This window comes from Amborella trichopoda, chromosome 6 (assembly GCF_054954075.1).
Source record: "Amborella trichopoda isolate Santa Cruz 75 chromosome 6, AtrichopodaSantaCruz75HAP2 v2.0, whole genome shotgun sequence".
Lineage (NCBI taxonomy): Eukaryota > Viridiplantae > Streptophyta > Magnoliopsida > Amborellales > Amborellaceae > Amborella > Amborella trichopoda.
In genome coordinates this window covers 21,047,449-21,062,629 of record NC_142341.1, presented here as the reverse complement: position 1 = coordinate 21,062,629, position 15,181 = coordinate 21,047,449, and the positions used below count along the sequence as shown (strand labels likewise).

At 33.3% G+C, this 15,181-nt stretch overlaps 1 long non-coding RNA gene across 1 annotated transcript; it reads right to left on the bottom strand.

Moving 5' to 3' along the window:
- Positions 1-6,850: 6,850 nt before the first annotated feature.
- LOC148781668 (uncharacterized) lies at positions 6,851-8,918 on the bottom strand. Its single transcript, XR_016056807.1, has 2 exons — positions 8,805-8,918; positions 6,851-7,635 (listed from the first exon to the last, which is right to left on the bottom strand). It is a non-coding gene; the product is annotated as an uncharacterized LOC148781668 (long non-coding RNA).
- Positions 8,919-15,181: the final 6,263 nt, after the last annotated feature.

Sequence of the window (15,181 nt, the reverse complement as noted above, 5' to 3'; positions counted from 1 at the left end):
TAACTCTTCTTCTAAATATGAATTCAAAATGAGTTTCAGCAAACAAAATAACGATAATGAATTCAAATTGAGTTTCAGCAAACAAAATAACGATAATGTCCACTCGCGCTGTAGATTAGTCCCTAGAATCAACCTTATAAAAAATATGTTGGAAAGAATAAAATGCTCTAACTCCACGTGGTCCAAAAACGTCTCTCTGTCTCATTCTTACAAATAAATTCAAATTCCAAATCTATCAAATAAAAATAAAAGAGCTTGTAAAGCACAACAGTATCAAGCTCTAAAGGCAGCATCCATTGAACGATCGTATCTCTTCGGATTAACCCACGTGTCCTTATCGCATCGCTGAAGTGCAGAAGTCTCTCCCCTTCCTCCCTTAGTTTCTCTCTGATCGTTCATCTTTCTTCCTTGAAACTCTTTTTTCACTCTTTCTCTCTCTTCCATGTTTAGTGAAAAATTATTCCATGTGATTCCTCCTTCACCCATTCTCTCTCATCCAAATTTATGGGCTTTTCTCCCTCTGCTTGCTCTCCTTTTCTTCTCTCTCTTCCAGTTTAGGGGTTGCAGTCTCCGTTTCTTATTCATCTCATTAGCTTTGGAATTCCCAAACCTGTAAAATCATTGAATAAAAAAGAAAAAACATTGTTAGATAGAAAGATGAGAAACCTTACCGGTTTGTTTCTCTAACAAGGACTTCGAATGACTTCCTTTTCTCATAAAAGGATTTATATAATGACGCAGTACTTGCAACGAGTTATTCTAGTAGTAAATCTCATCAAAGATTTAAATCAGGTGAATATTAGCATTTAATATTTTTTCAATAAATATTCACCTAAAAAGCATTTCAAGGAACCTTAAGAAAGGAATTTTCAATTTCAATAAACCTACAAAAAGGCTATTTCAATGGAATCAAATAAGACTCATCAACTATTTATTTGATGCTAACATTATCATTTAGGGCCAGTTCGGATGTCAAAGAAAAAGATATTCATATTGAAAGAAATTGCATTTTTTTTTCCTTCTCAATTGAGAAATATTATTGTTTTATTTTATTATGTTGGTAGATTGTTTGGATGTGTTAAAATATAGGAAAAAAATTTTATTTGTCAGATATGTCTGTTTGGATGCCTTGCAAGAAATCTATAAGAAATCCCAAACCCAATTCCTCGCTCTCTCGATGTATTGTATTCCTATAAATGCTGGAAACAGAAAGAAAGAGAAGAACCCAAAAGTATGAGCATGGAGAAGTTTCATATTATTATTAGAAAGAAATTCAATATTATTATGGGAGAGAAAAACTGGATGGATGAGCAAAACAGGTAAGACGTACTTTACACTGCAAATGTTTTGAGGTTGTAAAACATCTCCCTCTGCACACTTAAAAAACCACTCCATTAAATTCCGATGAAGGGAATCAATAGTACAACCCCTCTCTAGCAGCCCCGTGGAAATACTAGAGAGAGCTCTGTGAAATTAGGGCAGTGCTTTCTAGAGAGAGAAAAAGTTGAACTAGTACTGTATTGTTGTAGAAAGAGTTGCGAGACCTGCTTGAGAGTGGGAGAGAGGCATTTTTAACTGCGACTCAGAGTGGGAAGGTTTGAAGAAAGGAAAAATCTTTATGGTTGAAGATGAGAGAAGAAAAAAGCTTTAAGACCTGCTTGAGTGGCAGACAGGGTTTTTGTAAAGATCAGAGAAGGGAAGAGCTGAGAGTGAGAGAGAGGTTTTTTGTAAAGATGAGAGAAGGATAGAGATGAGAGTGGGAGAGAGGCCTTGTGTAAGTGGGACTGGGAAAGTTTGGGGAGGTTGAGGAGAGAGGCTTTTTGTAAGTGCGAATGGGAAGGTTTGGAGAGGTTTGGTGGAAAGACCTAAGAGGAAGCCAAAAAAATTTGAGTCCTAACTCAAAATTTATTCGCTCACGTTTTTTCGAAAAATTTGGCTTAGCGCCATAATCTGTTTCATTGGGTACGTACAAACTGGCCCTTTGTATTTCTAAAACAAATATTCACCCAAAACTTCTCAAGAAACCTTAAAAATAAGGATTTTCAATTTTAATAATCCTTAAAAATCAATTGCCCCAATGGAATGCGACATAGCTATCTAGGAAAGATAAAGCCAATAAGGTGATGGAAAAGAACATAAATGTCCCATTAAGTGGTTCTAACTTTCAATTGGTGCCCGTTGGGCCAATTAATTGGTGCCCGTTTGGCACAGATCTCTAAAAAAGTTAAGTCCCACACCTATGTGATAATTTTTCTAGAGATCTATGTTAAATTTAATGGTGATCCTTTGGAGTCCTACACACATAGGTGTGGGAGGGTCTCATAGGATCATTAGTCATTTGTAATACTAAAAATTTTGTGATGTCATCTTTAACTTAGCTGCTAATTCCCAAATAAGAAAAAATAAAATAAAAAATTTGTATTTTATACAAATTTTTAATCCGGGGTTGATGTGCTCCACACCTAGCCCAAAGATTATAATTAAATATATATATATATATATATATATATATATATATATATATATATATATATATATTGTTATATTTATATAAATATTACCTAAATTTTATTAAATAATATTTTTTATTATTAAAATATTTTATATTACATATTTCTTAAATAATAACACTTTTAGGGTCGGATCTGGGTCGAGACCACATGGGCCTGTACCATACCCACTCGGGTCCAATATTTAGACCCATACCCAAACCATGGTCGGGTTCAGACAGTGGGTCCCGGTCCTTTACATCCCTTATTTTTAATAGACACAGGGTTTCAAAGAAAAAAAGAAAAAATTCTTGAACTTTGTGACTCACTCCAAACCATATGATTTGACATCTATTGAGTAGAGATGATTGTGACCTCGATGTATGATGTACATTGTACAAAGATGTAGAAAGTCCCCATAATTATTTATCCAACATAAAGGAAGATGTCATGAATTTTGATGGTCAAAACATATAACAATGGTTAGAACTTCAAAAAAGAATTGTTTCACACAGGCTGAACATTAAAACAAATATCAAGGAACAGAATTTTATAACATCCTCCATACTTTCCATGTCACGCATATCCCCTTCGTGCCGGCTCGAAGTAATTCTGTCCCAGAAAAGAGGCTTTGCAAGGAGGTTCGCGATCGTTCCCAAACTTATCGGCCTCCATAGTTCATCATCAAGCCTTGGGATATATATATATATATATATAGATAAAGGATAATCTAAACTTCACAATCTTTTAAATTACAAAGGTTAAAGATATTGAGAGTTGTGAGGGGTGGATTTATTAATTTTGTAGTCTACTTTCTAAAAAAAAGCTACTTTGTAATGTAAATTTAAACTTCACAATCTTTCAAATTACAAAGGTTAAAGATATTGAGAGTTGTGAGGGGTGAATTTATTAATTTTGTAGTCTACTTTCTAAAAAAAAGCAACTTTGTAATGGAAATTTTGTAAATATTACTACAAGACAATGGGTGTTTTTGTCTTCTACATAAACGGTATAGTTGAAATTTTTACTATAGTTGTATAGTAATATAATAAAATAACCTTTAAAACCCATGTTAGGGTCATTTATTTGATCTAAATTTTAAAATATAGACTCTGTTCATTCTAATGAACAATTACAAAAAAAAAAAAAGAAGTGAAAACGTAACCTAGAAAGTATTTTTTCCCTAATTATTATTGGCCGTCCATTTTGGTAAAATGCTTAGATCTAGATCTTAGAATGACTTTTTTTCTTTCCAAATTTTTCATGTCATTATCATTAGATTAAATTCTTTTGTTAAAAAAAATCATTCTGAATTCATAGACGCCTAGATCTTGAAATTCATCAAATGGACGACCTGGATTCAAAAGTGAAACGATCATATTTCTCAATGTGATTTGCTTCTGGATTATCACACAATCCGGCATATGTACATGGCGATCTGACACTCTTTCTTTTAGACATACATATGGGTCCGGTATATGTACATGGTGGTCCGGCACGTTTGTTTTTTGATAATCATGCAGTGCGGTCCAGCACTTTGCTTCTTAAGAAACATGCAGTCCAGCACATGTACATGGTGGTCCAACACTTTTGCTTCTTGATAAACATTTGGTTCAGCACATGTACAAGGAAGTCTGGCACTTTTGCTTCTTATGAACATACGGTCCAACACATGTACATAGCAATTTAGTTTAAACAGATCTGGCAAATTATAGATGACAGTCCGGCAGTTTATGAAATGAGCGTTAGCCCATGTCTATTTCGGTCCAAAATTAATTTGTGAGAAAAGGTATTTTTGTAAAATTATATGCCTTTTTTTTACCTTAGGGTATTTATTAAGATAGTTAAAAGTAGGGTAACCGTTGTTAACAAATAAATTTGTTGGGCGTAGGATGTGTAGAAATTTTTATTTTGGGTTTTTTTTTGCCTTAATTTTCTCCAAAAAATTATGTCTCAAGATTTGAAGAGATACTGTTCATTTTTTGAAGCAAAGATCTAAGCGTCGGAAATCTTAAAATTCACATTTTCTCTTTTGAAACTAATCATTTAATGAGTTGTTTACTTTGGTGCTTCCCAAAATTTCGGATTTTAAAAAAGAACCCTCAAAATTGGGTCTTCTGATGACGAAATAATAATGCGAGGTGATCGTTAAGTTGGTTATAGAGGCAACAATCTTGCAATCAAAACTTTGTCCCTATCCTGATGTTCCCATTATATATATTTGGAATTATATAACATTTTCTTAAAGGGATTACTAGATCATTAGTAGAGAGTCGTGATGCTCATTTCTTAGAAAATATAGATGATGGAAATATTTTAAACAAGCTTATTGACTTACATGAAATTGATAAAGATAAGAGTCTGGAAGACCCTGTTTCTCAGACTCCCTCTACATTTGGTGAGAATGATTCAATTGAATCAAGTATACTAGATAGGCCTAAAAGTACTAGAGCCCCACTTATGATTTTAGAAGAATTTTATGTATTTATGAATGAAGATAATTACTCTTCAATGAGTGAAGATACAATAGATGAACCTCTTAGCTACAGTGAAGCTATTAGCTCACATGACTCAGCTGAGTGGACTCAAGCCATGGATGATGACCTTGATTCTATTTAAAAAAATCAAGTTTGGGAATTGGTTGACCTCCCTAAAGATAGAAAAGTCATTGGTTGCAAATGGGTCCTAAAGAAAAAGCTTAATGCAAATAGATCCATTGATAAATATAAAACTAGGTTGGTAGCTAAAGGATTTACTTAAAAGGAGGGCATAGATTATGTAGAAACTTATTCTCCAGTAGCAAAATTTCTTCTATTAGGATCATCCTTGTATTAGTTGCATATTATGATCTAGAATTATTTCAGATGGATATCAAAACAACTTTCTTAAATGGAGAATTAAAAGAAGATATATATATGAAACAACTAGAAGGTATGTAATTAAAGGCCAAGAAGACAAAGTATATAAACTTAAGAAATCTTTATATGGTCTAAAACAATCTTCTAGGCAATGGTACTTTACTTTTCATAATGCAACCACTGAAATTGGTTATATTGCCAATAGGTTAGACCATTGTGTATATGTCTGGAATAGTGGGAGCAATTTTGTCATATTGTCACAATATGTGGATGATATTTTGATAGCTGGTAATGATATTGGCACGATTAACCAAACCAAATCATGACTAAGTTCTCATTTTGAGATGAAAGATATGGGAGAAGCCTCATATGTATTGGGCATTAAGATAACAAGAGATAGAAGATCAAGACTTCTATGCTTATCTCAAGAAAATTATTTAGAAAGTGTTTTAAAGATATTTAAGATGGAAAATTACAAGCCCATAGATACACCTGTTTGTAAAGGCATAAAATTATCCAAGAAAATGTGTCAATTAAATGATAGTGATAAAGCTGAAATGGAAAGAATTCCATATGCTCAAGCTGTAAGATGCATAAATTATGTCATGTTATGTACAAGACCTGATTTGAGTCATGCATATGGTCTTGTAAGTAGATTGGAGAGTAATTCTAGAATGGCTCATTGGCAAGCTGTAAAAAGATACTCAGATATATTCAGAAAACTAAAAATTACAAGTTGTGCTTTCAAGTTGAAAATTTAGAGGTTACTAAGCACTCTGATGCAGATTTTGCAGGAGACCCAAATGATAGAAAATCAACCTCGGGAATTGTATTTCTCGTTGGTAGTCGATGTGTTTCTTGGTCTAGTAAGAAACCAGGTTGTGTAGCTCGGTATACTATAGAAGCCGAATATATTGTTTGTAGCATTGCTATAACTTATACCGTTTGGATTAAACGCTTCATTCATGATTTGAAGCTGGATATAGCCGACGGACTTGTTAAAACTTTTTGTGATAATCAGGCTGCTATTTCATCAATTAGAAATGGAGCTTATAGTTCTAAGGGTAAGCACATTGAAATTGATTATCATTATAATTATGATATTGTTGGAAAGAATGAAATAATTGTAAGTTATTCGCCATCTTCAGATATGATTGATGACCCTTTAAGTGCAGAAATATTATCAAAGCATGAGTTTTGATGGGACTTAAAAATATTTAAGTTAGGACCTCAAATGGGATATTTTTTGATGCCTTAGTCATGAGAGGAAAACTGCATTAGCGTGAAAAACCATGACATGACTTTGGATATTTTTTGTTATGAGATGTATAACCGCACTTGCGTGAATGCCTCATGACAAAAATATGCACATAAATATTAAATTCATTAAGTGGTAAAGACTTTATGATATTTCAATATATCTGGCCCTTATGGCCAAGTGGGAGATGTTGGTACGTGTGTGTAGCCATGGGGCCTATATACGTGCAATATTTCTCTCTCTTATAATTTAATGCTTATCACTAAAAAAAGGAGGCTTCTTAGATCGAGAAAGTGCCATTATTTAACGCCTAGAAAGTAACCACCCATTTTCCAGGATTATAGGGCCACATTTTCTCAGAGATTTCGAGAGAAAGCCGAACGTTGGAGAACGACTTCCTCCATCCCTCTTTAAGAAGGGTTTCATGGCCATGGAGAGATACACAGAAATTTACAGAGTTCTCACAATTCTGGTAAAAGCCTGATCCTTGCGATCGATAGCCGAAAGACACTGCCCTTAATCCTAAGAGTGGGTTCATCTCTTCCCTCAAGTTTTTTCAACAACCACAACATCAAACTCAGCCTTGGGTGCCCTTAGGTTGTCGAGGCAATCCAGAAGACCGCATGCAGTTGCTCCCACCAAAACGACACCTGCACCATTACAGTCGATCTCAAGCCTGTCTCCCTCCTTAGAAGGACTGAGCCTCCCTGCTACAAAATCATAAGCCACAAGAATCTCCCCAAGCCCGACTCGTAGCCTCTCGAAAGCCTCAAGTAAGGATAACTTCCTCGCTTTTAGTGGCTTGAAGAAGGCCACAGTCTCATAGTAGGCCACGAGAGTCAGGTCGATGTTAGAGAGGAAGAGGCGATGCTTCTTGATTGGCTTGACGGGAACCACCATCAATCTCTCCTTTGCCACCACCTCCATAGCTTTTGTGAGGAGGATTCTAAGGCGGTAAGGCTCTATTTGAAGATGGAGGCTTGGAAGGGTCTCATCAAGATTAAATCTTGTATGTACAACTAGGGGCCGTCTGGGTACGTGAAAATCTATTACGTAACAATAGATTACAAGGAAATATGACATTTACACTGTTTAGGTTTACTTTAATAGTAACAAAAATGGAAAGAGATTACCCGAGATTACGTGAGATTTCTCCAAAAATAACGAAATTCATTACGGGCGGTGATGGATGAAAAATGTATAACGAGGTTGACGGGTAATCTTTATAAATCTTTTGCATGTCGTCTTTCTGACCTATCCCCGATTAAAAAAATATTTCTCTCTCTCAAGTATACGCTGTATTGAATAATTATTAAGGTAAGTAGAAAGTGAAAGTAGGGGATATGAAAATGAGAATCTAAATTGATTTGAACAGGTGTATGAGGATAATTTTCTACTGCAATCATAATAAAAAAAATTCACATCCCTCCTTCCCCAATTTGGTTGTAGCCCTCATATGACTCTCATATAAAAACAAAAAATGTTAATAATTGGTCAGTGAAAGTGAAGGGCAATCTAAATTGATTTAAACAGTTATAAAACTTGATGAGGGACAATTTTCTGCTGAAATCATAATAAATTTTTTTATACATCCCTCTATCCCCAATTTGGGTTGTAGCTCGTCATCAACTCTCGTATAAAAACAAAAATAATAAAAATAATAATTAGTAATCAATGAGAAATTATACAACACAATCATAATAAAAAATTTCACACAACATAATCCTCGTAAGATATTAGTAAAAGCTCAATTGAAATAACATACCTCTTTAGTCTCCTCCCATGCTTCAAAATTTTCTACGGCAATTATCAAACCTTTTAGTTTACTAATCAAACTTCTTCCCAATTTTTAACTTGTACCATAAAGATTTTGATTTGGTATCATTAATTTATTTCTTATTTAAAATTATATTACCTCAACACAATCATTTTTATCTCCAAATCGTTTTCAATTATTTCTCTATCTTGATCTTACAATCAATCAAATAATTAGTTAGGGGATTTTTTATTATACAAGAGTTTAGAGAGAAAAACCTCTTTTACTCTTGCAATCAACAGACAGAGGGACAGAGGACTTCCTTTTCTAATTCTCATACTAGAGTTTACTGAGGGAGAGAGAAAGCTATCTTGATCTTGCAATCAAGAAAATAAAAAAACTTATCTTTATCTCAAGCCAAAGATAACTTATCTCAATCTTACCCTAGGGAGATTGTGTATTGGGTGATGCGTAGGAACTAACCAGTTCTTCTGCTAACTCCACAGTGGCGTCACGGTAACATTTGATCTCCCACTTTTTAGGCCATAAAATACTGTTTCAACGCTGTCCAATGCAGGCAGATTGTGTATTGGGTGATGCACAGGAACTAACCAGTTCTTCTGCTAACTCCACAGTGGCGTCACGGTAACATTTCATCTCCCACTTTTTAGGCCATAAAATATTGTTTCCACGCTGTCCAATGCAGGCCCATGCCGTTTGAAATTTAGGCAACTTTATTGCCTAGTTCGTTTTTTTTTTTCTTTTTGTATTATCCAGATTGCTCTCTATCCATATCATACAGGGCCCCTATTTCTAAGGCTTCTTGAAATGTTAAATGAAAATATTACAAATTCTAAAACTTCATGATAACGTTTTCCCTATTAGAGCTCAGATTAAATTTTAATACTAAAATTAATACCCATTTTGCATATCAATAGTTTTAAGGATAAATGAACGATTAATGCCCATATAGGCAGGGCATAAGTACAAATATTAAAAAACTATAATTTATATTTCAGTTCTCGTATTTTCTTATTACTGAAAATTAATTTTTTTTTTGAATTGGCATATAAGATCTTTCTTTAAATTACATTTAGTGGCACTTAAATATATCCAAGACCACTTGCAATATATAATTTCCACGATGGAAATCCACAAAATCAGGTAGTTTACATAATAATCCTTTGTATCTAAACTCCACGTCCAACTTCAAAGGGACTCTTATAGGATAGAGGATAGAGGATAGGTATCCCTTCGATCGACTAATGCAATAGATCTTTTCTCGTATTAAAACAAAATCATCATATAAATTATTGATAAGAGTTACCACATGAATAATTCATTCCAAACAATGTCATAATATAAATCTTCTTGTATGAGGAGAGAGATACCTGAAACCTTTGGTAGAGAGAAAGCAGACAGATTCTGTAGAAGAAAGTAAGCAGCAAGGTATCTCATCTTATTGCTTTTTCTCTTTTAATTTTCTTTCCTTGATTTTTTTACTATATTTTTTACTCATTTCATGTTAAAGCTGTGATGAATTTGTGGCCCTATATCTCTCAAATTTATGTGAGTAATCTCTGAAATGAATTTATGTGAGTAGTCTCTCAAATTTAGTGTTGAAAATCCTATAATAGATCATCTCAACATCGAGATGTATGAATATGAAAAAAAAAAATATTGAGTCCCAAAAATAGTACATCTTCCTACACATTATCTAGATTGTCATTTTTCAAGATTTACATATGTTTATAGATCTACTTGATTTTAATATTTTTGAAGTTTTAAAATTTATAATTAAATATGAAAATAGATTTTCGTACAATCCTAAGGATTTTTTACACCAAAATTACAGGTTTCAATAAAATTTGGAGGTGCACCTTAATTGGATTGTTCACATTTGCAATGTTATAAAAACCAAGCCCTTATATTTATGGAATTAAATTTTGTATTCCATAGGAGAAAATTTTACAATTTTCTTTTTTTCCTTGAAGAAATTGACTATATACTAAGACAGTAAATAAGTAACAAAATAGATCTGTTTATATGGAATAAAATTCGTCACTCATTCTCAAAAGAGGAGAAAATAGATCTTGTTCAGTTGGCTTTCTACTATGAGACCCCAAAAGATTTGTGCTTTATTTATTTATTATATTTTTTGTGCAAGCTGAAATTGGTTAGAATCACAAAATCATTAATAAAAATGATACCATTCTGTAATCGTGGGAGATTTTGCTTTTCCATTTTTTTTCTTCAAAGTCCTTAATTTTGGACACAGATGGATGTATAGCTTAGCAATAATTTGTTAAGTAGAAAGATTGTAAGTTGTAGATTATGGGAAGTCATACGAGGGACACCAATATTTAAGGACAACTACGATAATATGAACCATATTGTTACTATTGAAATCCTAACATATATATATATATATATATATATATATATATATATTGCTAATGCAGCAAGCTCTCTTCCTCTAAAAAAACCTATCTCCTTTTGAGAATTCTCCTTGTAAATTTTAAAAATGGTGGATTGCGGAAAGTATTGCCCTCCTTGTAAGAATCTCCCTCCTGCTTCCTACCCTCCATCACAACCACATTTCGGTGGAAATCGAAGACGTGGTGCCTAGGGATTTAACCAAAATAATGGGAATGGAAATCGAAGACGTGGTGCCTGGGGATTTAACTAAAACAATGGGAATCACCCTCCTGTTTCCTGCCCTCCATCACTGCCACATTTTGGTGGAAATCGAATAAGACGTGGCTCTTGGGCGTTTAACCAAAATATTGGACGAGCGAACGCAAGTACTTGGAGAAATCCTGCCACTAACTACCCCTTTGGCACTGTCAAGCCTAGAGTCATGCTTAATAGTAGCCGTAATTGTAGCAGAGGTTAGCATTTTGAATTTGATTGTGAAAGTTTTTGCCGCTTATGAAGTGGTAGAAAGAGTCTTTTCCAAGGAGGATTCAGAGCCTACTAGTGTTGAGAGGCATGCTAGACCTGGGTTTTGGCGGTCTCCTCCTCCAAGCGATCTACCAATGTCAGGTCCTAGACTTTTGCGGTCTCCACCTCCTCAGTATTGACCTTTGAGTAACTGTATAACAAGATGACTTTCCACACTCTTCGATGTACATTTTCCGTTTTGCTTCATGGTCTTTTGTATATCTATTAGAAATGCTCTTTTTCTTGTGCCATAGACATGGAGTCAGAGTTGGAGTGACATCTTAGAAGCCCATCACTGACTCCTGCTATTACATTTTGGCTGTGATTATATATAAAAGTTTTATTTGATGTTTCTCTGTTAATGTTTTTATTTTAAAAGTAGGCACTCTAGGAATTTATTTTACACAACCCTCTTTAGATCAATATAATTTACAATTTCTACAGGAATTTCATTTCAACTATTCGTTAATAATTTATCCATGCTATTTCCACAAATTCCAGCAACAGGCAATCATTTCCAAAAGAGAAAAAGGGTGAGAGATAGTGTGCAATTTAATTATAGCATTGTACATAAAGATATTATTTATCGTTTGTACAAGGAGGTCACATTCATTCATGTTTCTTTAATTTCAACATGGGTGATTGTAAGAGTATCATTGAATTAGGGGTGGCGAACAAGTCATGTCGGGTCTAGGTCCTGACTCAAAAACATTTATGGGACTCAGATCCAGACTAACCCATACCTGCACCCGATTAGACCTGACCCCAATAAATATATATATATATATATATATATATATATATATATATATATATATATATATAGCAAATATTGTGTTAAATATATGCATGTATTATTTATGGGATCGTATACAATGAAACCATTTACATTTGATACAAGGAGGTTACAATTACTTACAACCATCCGATGTGAGTTTAGGTGTGTTACAAATTTCGAGAAAAATTCTTTTGAAGTCTGAGCTTGGTCAATGGAATAAATACAACTATCTAATTTCATATCTAAAGGTCAAATTATTTGTGCCCACCTTGTAATAAAAACAAATGGTTTCATTGTGTACTTTTTCATTATTGTACTAAAGATAAATGATCTCATTGTATATTTTTTTATTATTTAAATATTATAATTAAATACATATATAGTTATATTTATGTAAATATTACATAATTTTTGTTAAATAATAAATATTATTAAAATTTCTCTATTAAAATATTATATAAATAATAACACTTTTCAGGTTGGATCTTGGTCGAAACCATATAGACATGGATCCTACCAATCGGGTCCAATATTTGGTCCCATACTCGGACCTGGGTTGGGTCCGGACCGTGGGTTCCGGTTCTTTACCACCCTTATTTTTAATAGGAAAAGTTTAAACATAAAAAATTCTTGGACTTCGTGACTCACTCGAAACCATCCAATTTGACATATAACGAATGAAGATGATTGTGACTTCCATGTACATTGTAAAAAGATGTAGAAAATTTCCTTAATTATTTATTCTTCATAAAGGAAGTTGTCATGAATTTTTGGTGGTCAAAACATATAACAATAATTAGATCTTCAAAGAAGAATTGTTTCATGTGGGCTTGGCCACATTGGTATAAGGGCAAAGTATATATAAGGTTGCAACATTAAAATGTAGAATCACATATGTACCTCAAAATTCTATCGGAAAGGCTGATATAACGTTGAAAATCTAATTGATCATCTTGACATCAAGATATATGAATGTTTAAACGAACGTTTTTGAGTCCCAAAAAATAGTTCATCTTGCAACACATTATCTAGAAACCGCACCCTTTGTATAATATGCGGTCCAAAGGTATATTGGTGGTTCATCTAAAAACAATAGAAACCAACGATCCAAATGTTTCATACTGTAATTGTTATTTTTAAGTTTTAAAATTTATTTATTTTTTAATATTCATGATCTCCTTGTTAAAGATTATATATTCTCTAAAAATTCGGATCGAAGTCTATTTCAAAATAAATTTATTAAAACGCCCGCATTTATACATGTTCGAGCGTGTCCGCATGCTAACCGATGTCCATCTTCAAATGACATTAAAACAACTCTCGTTTTTTTCATCGTTAAATATCAAGGAGAAGAACTTTATAACATCCTCCATATCCTTCTTTTCACATATTGGTTGTCTCCTCCATACCTTTCTTTTCATATATTGGTTCTCACCAATACGCGCATGCAGAAATACATTAACAAAGAATCGGTGGATGTCACTGAATTCTTCAAGCATGCAAATTTACAAGTACAAGCTGAACGTTGGACTATAACATTTTGTCTAAAACATGATCTAAATTTCATGCCCTATTATTATACTGAAAAAATAAAAGGGATATTCTCATCTCTAGAATTCAAAAAATTAACCAGCTTAATTAACTTCTAATGTTCCAGAACTCAACACAATGAACCAAGAAAACACATATTGCAAGAACCATAAAATCGATCAAAAATTCCATAAAATCAATTCAAAACTTACAGCTTCAAAGTACTTACCTAAATTGAAAAGCAAACACAGGAGAGGACTATAAACCTATAAATCTCGTTAATCCTACAACAGAAATTACCTAAGGAGGTCTCCTTGCCTTATAACAAATTAGTGTTTTGAGATAAAATTCAAGGTTCACTGGAAAGATTTGGGGTCTTCTATATCTTTCTAGGTCGAGGTTGTATAGAGCCGAGGTTCTAATTAATCAAAGTAAAACACACCTTCAAATAGTGTCGAGAAATGTGGTTTTTAATAATGGAGAAACACGGGAGGAGAGAAAGAGGTGTTTGGAGAAACACAGGAAGAGAGAAAGAGAGAGTGAGAGGCACAGGAAGAACGAGAAAGATAAAAGTTTGGGGTATATGAGTGAAGAGAGATAAAGGATTACGTTTAGAAAGAGCATGTATTTCTCAGATTTGTTTAGATTACAAATAGGTATAAAAAGGCCTAGGGTTAGATGATATTTTTTGAAACCTTGGATTTATCAAGAAATGAAATTTAAAATTAACTGAGATATTTTTCTTAAAATGAATAATAATATCAAAAGGTGAAAGATTTCATATGCTCGTGGGAGCATATTATTCTTTTACTCACTTGAATAAAACCCAATCTAGAAGCAATTTTAATATCCCAATTTTTACTGATGGAAACGTTTTACACATTGACTAAAATCAATTAGAAAATTAACCACGTTATACTTTCTTTGCACACAAAAAAAAAAAACAAGTCTCTTTCTCAAAAAAAGTCATCCCATCCCAAATTTTGGGATATAATATCTAGAACCCAAGAACTAACCTCAAGGGAAAAATAAATTGAGTCACAGTATGTTGGAATCTGAAATGATATAATATCTAAATTGACTCACACTACGTTGGAATCTGAAATGAATAACATCTCAAGTTTGCATAGGAACCATCATATTTTCGAAGGAAAAGATCTCGAAGCACATTTTTTTATTTGACAATAATCATCTAATAACACTTTGATATATCATAAAATTTCAAATATAAAAATAAAAGATAAAAAACTCCCAAATAGCTACTTTTCTCCTAGAGGAATTGTGGTACTTAATGCTCCCGCATGGGGATAATTGGAGCTCAAGGTGAAAGATGATAGGATGAATAAAAATGTGGCTGCTGGGATTTGAGCCTAGGTCTCTACGGCCGCGACCTAGAATTTTTTATTTTACTTTATTTATGGGTAATTCAGTGGGAATGAAGAACCCATACCCTTTTTTTTCTTTTTTTTGGGTAATTCAATGGGGATGCGGAGCCTATACCCATTTTTTGAAATTGTTAATGGGTTTTCAATGTGTTTGGTGAGAATGAAAACCTAGACCTTAGTTGGG